General features: G+C 37.0%; 1 pseudogene; it reads right to left on the bottom strand.

The window, feature by feature from the left end:
* LOC108521494 (5'-nucleotidase domain-containing protein 1 pseudogene) overlaps positions 1-8363 on the bottom strand; it is a 29952-nt pseudogene extending 21589 nt beyond the window's left edge.
* Between the last annotated feature and the right edge of the window lie 863 nt (positions 8364-9226).

Genomic DNA, 9226 nt, shown 5'->3' on the forward strand with positions numbered 1-9226 from the left:
TTTTGAAACTTAGTTTGGCTGGATATGAAATTCTGGGTTGAAAATTCTTTTCTTTAAGAATGTTGATATTGGCCCCCACTCTCTTCTGGCTTGTAGAGTTTCTGCCGAGAGATCTGCTGTTAGTCTGATGGGCTTCCCTTTGTGGGTAACCCGACCTTTCTCTCTATTGGCCTTTACCATTTTTTCCTTCATTTCAACTTTGGTGAATCTGACAATTATGTGTCTTGGAGTTGCTCTTCTTGAGGAGTATCTTTGTGGCATTCTCTGTATTTCTTGAATTTGAATGTTGGCCTGCCTTGCTAGACTGGGCAAGTTCTCCTGGATAATATCCTGCAGAGTGTTTTCCAAGTTGGTTCCATTCCCCCCGTCACTTTCAGGTACATAAATCAGACGTAGATTTGGTCTTTTCACATAATCCCATATTTCTTGGAGGTTTGTTCATTTCTTTTTACTCTTTTTTCTCTAAACTGCTCTTATCACTTCATTGCATTTATTTGATCTTCAATCTCTGATACTTTTTCTTCCAGTTGATCGAGTCGGTTACTGAAGCTTTTGGATTTGTCACGTAGTTCTCGTGTCATGGTTTTCATCTCTATCAGGTCATTTTTGGACTTCTCTGCATTGGTTATTCTAGTTATCCATTCGTCAAATCTTTTTTCAAGGTTTTTAGTTTCTTTGTGCTGGGTTCGTAGTTCCTCCTTTAGCTCTGAGAAGTTTGATCAACTGAAGCCTTCTTCTCTCAACTCATCAAAGTCATTCTCCATCCAGCTTTGTTCCATTGCTGGCGAGGAGCTACATTCCTTTGGAGGGGGAGAGGCACTCTGATTATCTGAATTTTGAGCTTTTCTGCATTGCTTTTTCCCCATCTTTGTGGTTGTATCTACCTTTGGTCTTTGATGATGGTGACGTACAGATGGGGTTTTGGTGTGGATGTCCTTTCTGTTTGTTAGTTTTCCTTCTGACAGTCAGGACCCTCAGCTGCAGGTCTGTTGGAGTTTGCTTGAGGTCCACTCCAGTTAGGCTACTGGGGGTTAGAGACCCACTTCAGCAGGCAGTCTGTCCGTTCTCAGATTTCAACCTCCATGCTGAGAGAATCACTACTCTCTTCAAAGCTGTCAGACAGGGACATTTACATCTGCAGAGGCTTTTGCTGCTTTTTGTTTAGCTATGCCCTGTCCCCAGAGGTGGAGTCTACAGAGGCAGGCAGTCCTCCTTGAGCTGAGTTTGGCTCCACCCAGTTTGAGCTTCCTAGCCTCTTTGTTTACCTACTTAAGCCTCAGCAATGGCAGGCACCCCTCCCCCAGTCTTGCTGCCACCTTGCAGTTAGATCTCAGACGGCTGTGCTAGCAATGAGGGAGGCTCAGTGGGCGTGGGACCCTCTGAGCCAGGCGCAGGATATAATCTCTTGGTGTGCCGTTTGCTAAGACCCTTGGTAAAGCGCCGTATTAGGGTGGGAGTGACCTGATTTTCCAGGTGTTGTGTGTCACAGTTTCCCTTGGCTAGGGAAAGGAATTATCCTTCCCCTTGTGCTTCCCGGGTAAGGAGATGCCTCACCCTGCTTTGGCTCTAGCTCGTTGGGCTACACTCACTGTCCTGCACCAACTGTCCAACACGCCCCAGTGAGATGAACCCATTTCTTCAGTTGGAAATGTAGAAATCACCCATCTTCTGTGTCGCTCACGCTGGGAGATGGAGGCTGGAGCTGTTCCTATTCAGCCATCTTGGCGCCCCTTTATCTCTTGGTTTTTAAATTCTTCATATGCAGTTTCTCATTTCTAAATTTGCTTAAGTATTATTTTATTATTTTTCTGAGTTAGATCAGTGTATTAGTCCATTCTCATGTTGTTAATAAAGGCATACCTGAAACTGGGTAATTTATAAAGGAAAGAGGTTTAATAAACTCACAGTTCCACATGGCTGAGGAGGCCTCACAATCATGGTAGAAGGTGAAAGAGGAGCAAAGGAACATCTTAAATGGCAGCAGGCAAGAGAGTGTGTTCAGGGAAACTACCCTTTATAAAACCATCAGATACCCTGAGACTTACTCACTATCATGAGCAGGGAATCTACCCTTTATAAAACCATCAGATACCCTGAGACTTACTCACTATCATGAGAAGAGGCTGGGAAAAACTCATCCCCATGATTCAATTGCCTCCTACCAGCTTCTTCCCATGACATACGAGAACTATGGAAGCTACAATTTAAGATCAGATTTGGGTGGGGACACAGCCAAATCATATCATTCCATCCCTGACCCATCCCAAATCTCATATCCCATATCCTCATATTTCAAAACCAATCATGCCTTCCCAAATGCCCTCCAAATTCTTAACTAATTTCAGTATTAACTCAAAAGCCCATAGTTCAAAGTCTCACCTGAGACAAGTAGAGTCCCTTCTGCCTATGAGCTTGTAAATTCAAAAGCAAGATAGTTACTTCTTAGATACAATTGGGTACTTCTTAGATACAATTAGATACAATTACAGGCATGGTAAATACGCTCATTCCAAATGGGAGAAATTGGCCAAAACAAAAGGAGCTAAAGGCTCCATGCAATTCCAAAATCCAGTAGGGAAGTCAAATCTTAAAGCTCCAAAATGATCTAATTTTCCTCCATATCTCACATCCAGGTCATGCTGCTGCAAGAGGTGGGCTCCTGCAGCCTTGGGCAGCTCCACCCATGTGTTGTTGCATGGCACAGGCCCCCTTCTAGATAATTTTATAGAATGGCATTGTTGGCAGCTTTTTCAGGCACACGGGCAAGTGGTCAGTGAATCTACCATTCTGTGTTCTGGAAGATGGTGGCCCACTTCTTACAGCTCCACTAGGCACTGCCCCAGTGGGGACTCTGTGTGGGGGCTCCCACCCCACATTTTCCTTCTACACTGCCCTACCAGAGGTTCTCCATGAGAGCTCCACCCATGAAGGAAACTTTTGCCTGGACATCCAGGCATTTCCATTCATTCTCTGAAATCTAGGCAGAGGTTCCCAAACCTCAGTTCTTGTCTTCTGGGCACCTGCAGCCTCAACACCATGTGGAAGCTGCCAAGGCTTAGGACTTCATGCTCTGAAGCCATGGCCTAAGTTGAACACTGGCCTCTTTTAGCCATGGCTGGAGTGGTTGGGATTCAGGGCACCAAGTACCTAGCCTGCCCACAGCAGGGGGACCCTGAACCCTCCCCAGGAAACCATTTTTTCCTCCTAGGCCTCTGGGCCTGTGATGGGAGAGGCTGCTCCAAAGGTCTCTGAAATGCCCTGAAGACATTCTCCCCACTGTCTTAGCGATTAACATTCAGTTCCCTGTTACTTATGCAAGTTTCTGCAGCAGGCTTGAATTTCTCCTCAGAAAATGAGTTTTTCTTTTCTATTGCATCATCAGGCTGCAAATTTTCCGAAGTTTTATTCTCTGCTTCCTCTTGAACGCTTTACACTTAGAAATTTCTTCTGACAGATACCCTAAATAATCTATCTCAAGTTCAAAGATTCACAAGTCTCTAGCACAGGTGTAAAATGCCACCAGGCACAACAAGAGTCACCTTCACTCCAGTTCCCAACAAGTACCTCATCTCTATCTGAGACCACCTCAGCCTGGACTTTTTTGTCCATATCAACATCAGAATTTTGTTAAAAGCCATTCAACAGTCTCTAGGAAGTTCCATACTTTTACATATTTTCCTTTCTTCCTTTGATTCCTCCAAACTATTCTAATCTCTGCCTGTTACCCATTTCCAAAGTCTCTTCCACATTTTTGGGTATCTTTACAGCAGTGACCTACTACCTGGTACCAATTTACTGTATGAGTTCATTCCCACAATGCTAATAAAGACATAAGCAAGACTGGATAATTCATAAAGGAAATTGTTTTAATGAACTCAGGGGAATTGCCCTTTATAAAACCATCTGACCTCACGAGCCTTGTTCACTATCATGAGAACAGCGTGGGAAAAACCCACCCCCATGATTCAATTACTTCCCACTGGGTCCCTCCCATGACACATGGGGATTTTGGGAGCTGCAATTCAAGATGAAATTTGGGAGGGGACATAGCAAAACCATATCAATCAGTCACGTGTGAATTTATTTTTACAGAAACAACAATTGCTTTTGGTTTATGTATCAATTTTATAAGATTGTAACTTTTTTTTTAATCTGAAATAACTTGTTCCTACTTTTGTTGGGTCATTTTGTCGTTATTTTCCTAAATTCTTGAAAAAGATATTTGGTTCATTAGTGTTTCAAAAAGTACAGAGTGATTAAAATTATTGGTTTTATACTCAACACAGTTTTAGATACTTAAGTAAAAATTTTTTGTTCCTTAAATTGCATTAATAATGACAAATATATATAGACTGACTCTACTGAATTTACCTTGAAGCACTATGGTTATTATTAATAATAAAAACATTAATAAATAATTTTTGAGTGTCAATTATGTTCAAGCATTACTTATTTTACTTAATCTTTTCAACAGTCAATGAGATGATTTAAATTTATCATTCCTCATTTATATAGAAATAATGAAATACTCAGAGAAATAAAGGTACTTGCTCAAAGTCATGCAACTAGTGAGTAGCAGAGCTAAGAACCCAAGACTTTCTGATTCCAAAGCTCACAATTTTAACTAGTGCTTTTTGCTGCCAAGTCTATTCAAATGACTTAATTATATCAAGATGGGAAAAGGACATAGGGGAAAATATATATTGAGAAGTTATTTGGAAACAATATATGCTATGCATTTTCCATTTGTTGTCTTTTAAATGCAACAATATGACGTGCTTGATTGACCTCATATTAATATCAGTATAATCTTTGAAATAGTTCCTAATATCCTATTGACATTAATCTAATTTTATCAAAATATATAGGTCTTTGGAAATACTTTCAACTTGAAGGAAGAAAACTTTCTGTCTGTTACTTCATCTTACTTTTCTCTGATTGTATTATAAATGAACGAAAAGCTTCTTAGGACAATCTGAATAAAGTCAAGTTAAATGAAGCTGGGGACATGGGAATTGTGAAATATTATTCAATCTTGAGTGCTTGATAAGTGAATGTGTGTGCACCAAGAAACAGAATATAATAAATGCCTTAGGAAAGCTAATTTTTAAGTAAAGCTTAAAGAATTCAGATGAAAATGCTATAAAAAAAAAATACTGTAGAAAGGGAAAGTATTGAAGAAAGTGGAATTAGGCAGCTATTGGCGTTCATCCCAGTAAATTCTAAGTAAATAAAAGGGTGGCAAGCACAAGGTGGTAAAATCAGAATTAAATAAGAGGGATTATCAAAGACTCAGCACACAGAATTAATAAACTGTATCAAAATATGCATCAAGGACAGAACTAGGTGAAGTATATCTATAAAATAAGTAAAGACAAAGCTTAACAATGTATTAAAAATACTACACAGTACAAGGTACATTGTACCTTTGGCTAACACCCAGAGCCTTTGGGCCATATAAAGAATAATCATAAATCATTCTGAACCTATGTCATAAAATATGAGAGCCACTAGCTACATGGGGCTATTAAACACTTAAAATGTGTTAGCAGCTGGCATTAATTGATGCGTGCTGGAAGTATAACATACACACAACACTTTGAAATCCCAGTGGAAAAAAACAGGACAAAATATCTCCTTAATATTTTTATTTAATTAATGTTGACATCATCTTTTAAATATATTGGGTTATAATATATTATTACAATATATTTAAAAATAATCTTTTTTTTACTTTTTAATATGGCTAATATGTTACTTGTATTACATATCTGTTGAACAACACTGTCCTAGGCCAACACACACACACACACACACACACACACACACACACACACTCAAACAAAAGAAAACCTCACAAAAATAATATTATCAATTAACTCTGATCCAGTATCTAGGCTTTATTTTCAATGATATCTGTTAAAGATTAACATTTTAGAGTTTACACAAATTATCTTTTTATCAAATTACACAAATTATCTTTTTACATGGCTCAAATTGAAAATTATTAACACTCCGTTATATATGTTTACATAATAAAAAACAATTTATTGGGGAAAAAAGAAAATGGAACAGATGGTTTTCACTGGTATGACTCAATAAACAAACTACATTCATCTACAAAAATATTAAAATTTTGCTTTAGAATTATTGCATTTGATTTAATTAATGATAAAATATGACATGTAATGATTAAATGTTTGTATTAAACAACATTTGTCAAAGTCTTCATAATAATTGAGCCCAAATGTAACATTGTCATCAGCTCTGTTCTTTCCCTACTTTATATTGGCCACAAAAAAAGAACATGCAATTGGAGAAACAATCAGGTTTCATTCAGTGGCCAAAGAATGGAGAAGTAGAGCTCATGCTCAAAAGGCACCTTCTCTCTAGGCAATGGCAGGGAGTTATAAAGTCAATGGGAGTTATAAAGAGTAAGATGCAGGGTGGGAGAAGTATGTTGACATGTATGGAGAGGAGTTCCAGGAACACAGGCATAGTTCATAAACATACTACTTTATACATCACATGTACACAAAATGTCAGGGGTCTTCCCTCAGGGGAGAGTTTTCAGTATTATCGTGATATGTTAATGACTTAAAGGTAACTGGAGGTCACCTGCTGTGGTATGCACCCATTTTGCCTGGGTCTGGACTCCCTCTGATATCTGACAGAGGGTCATGAGGCCATGTGTGACATTCAGGTCATCTGGCTTTCTTTAGCATCTGTGCCTACAGATAAAAATACCAAAGAGAAACTGTTGAAGACCAGGCTGTCCTGATGACAATACTTTCTATTTATTTGTTAAGGGTTCAGGCATCTGTTAAGCAAGTTAATGAAAGCCAGGTTTCTTCTTAAGGTAGATCACATTATGACTAACTGAAACTTCTTTTGTTGGATTTTCAGATATATCATACAGGACCATATATCCTAGTCTTCATAAAGTGGATATTTGTCTTCGCAGCACCTGTTCCATCCCTCCCTCATTTTGCGGCAGCCATGCAATTTGGATCGGATTGATGTTCATCATAGGGATGAGCACTGAGAGCTATAATCCAGTTAGCATAATCTCACTTCCTCTGCAATACCAATTAAATTATGTATAGTCAATAATCCTGACCCAAAATAATAAATGTGTAGTATTTTTCTGGGCACCATGATTGGTTCAGATTGGTTCAGAATAAAATACAGGACTTTCCTACAAAGATGTAGCATGGTGATATAAATTCTGTAACTGCAGTAGCCATTTTGCTACAATGATAAAGAACAGCCTGAAAACAATTGCAACACATGGAGCGTGGCAACATTGAGAAAAATCACAGAAAAACTAAGCTAGAGGCCTAATAAAATTATGCCTGAAATCTTACCTCTAGGTTTTTTCAACTACATTTTGTCAATACATTTCATTCATTGTTTAAAACAATTTGAGTTTGAGTTTTCTGTTACTTGCAATCAAAAGCATTTAAACATGAGTATTTATAGTTACTATGTGTTGGAAACATTTCAAATTCTCTCTTACTATGAAATATACATTATTGCTAACCATAGTCACCATGGAACTTTAGAACTTCTAACTGTACGTTTGTAACCACTAACCACCCTGTCTTTATCCCCCCACCACTTCAAATCTCTGTGATAAATACCCCATATACCTTGATTTGATCATTACACATTCTATACCTGTAACAAATACTCATGTGTACCCCATAAATATGTAAAATACTATGTATCAATTTAAAAAGAAATTTTAAAAACTTGTAAAAAGCATTTAAACTAAAATATCTATAGTTTTTTCTTAATTTATTTTTATATTTTTTGTAAATATTTATCTGGCTGTTTGATCTAATTTCTTATTAGTCTTTCCCAATATCAGAGCTTTCTGTATCTTCTCTCTGCCCTGTCTTCTTCATTTTAATTTCTCTGTTCTTTGTAATTTGGAATGAATATTCACATATAATAATATTTGTTTGAGATGTAGTTAGAAGACCCTCAGTCAATTACCATTTGACATGACTATATTTAATCTTTAGATTCCTCTCTCTCTCAAAATTTTGGTCAGTCATGGTGGTCTGTTCGTAATTAGGCAACATTTTGCTTGAGTGAATTTTCATAACTGAAGAGTAACATTATGATAGTTGAATTGGCTTTTTGAGACGGCAAAATAGTTTGATATTATTGTTTGCTTATTATCACATGTGATTTTTATATGTCACTGGGATTACTGTGAAATTCATTTTTATGTCTAATAAAATATTCAAAATATTAGACTTACCAAGTCTTTCTTTGAATCCAGTTTTAAGCATGTAGATCCATGCTAATACAGATGTCTTTCTGTCTGTATGCTCATATCTTTTCTCTTGCATGTAGTCTTATATGTTCTATCTATAGCTCCAGTTCTATGCCTCCCTGAGCTATGTTTTTTTAGTCCATGCAAACTCACCTGATGCTACTGCTACTCACAAATGACTCTTCTGTTGCTATCAGTCTCTGTTTGTTATTAGCTGTATATGGATTCAAACATAGAAGTCAATTTTTTATAGCATATTCAATATATATTGTGAAGCATTATTTATATGACCCACATAATACTGGACAAGAATGAATAACAGTAAATACAAGAAGTATTGTATCCTAGAGGAAGTTTTGTGGCACTTTGCATTAAATTATCTGGTAACCATTTTCACACACTGTGAATGATCTCTTTTTACTTCAGACACCATTAGAATGTTTACAGCTTAGCAGGAATCATTAACATTAAGAAAATACAGATAAATACTTTAAGCAATTGCATCAGTGTCAGCACTGGAACATCATATAGCCATAACCCAGGTCTTCCAGATCTGTACTGTCTAATACAGTAGCCTGTATCCATATGTAGCTATTAAGCATTTGAAATATGGCTAGTCCAAATTGAGATTAGCTGAAAGTATAAAATACACACTGTACTTTGTATAGACTTAGTATGCATAATAAAGAATGTAAAATAGCTCAGTAGTACATTTTATTAATTTCAAGATAAAATAATATTTCAGTTACGTTGGATTAAGTAAAATTATTAAGAATTTATTTCACTTGCTTCTTTTTATTTGTTTAATAATGCTATTAGAAAATACAAAATTATATATGTTGTTCTCATTATATTTTTATTGGACAGTGCTTTTCTATGGCATATTGAAATGGCCCAAGCCTGTCAATAGATATCCACTGCTTACAACTTGAAGCCTGA

The sequence above is a fragment of the Rhinopithecus bieti genome, unplaced genomic scaffold, assembly GCF_001698545.2.
Source record: "Rhinopithecus bieti isolate Rb0 unplaced genomic scaffold, ASM169854v2 scaffold_61954, whole genome shotgun sequence".
Classification (NCBI taxonomy): domain Eukaryota; kingdom Metazoa; phylum Chordata; class Mammalia; order Primates; family Cercopithecidae; genus Rhinopithecus; species Rhinopithecus bieti.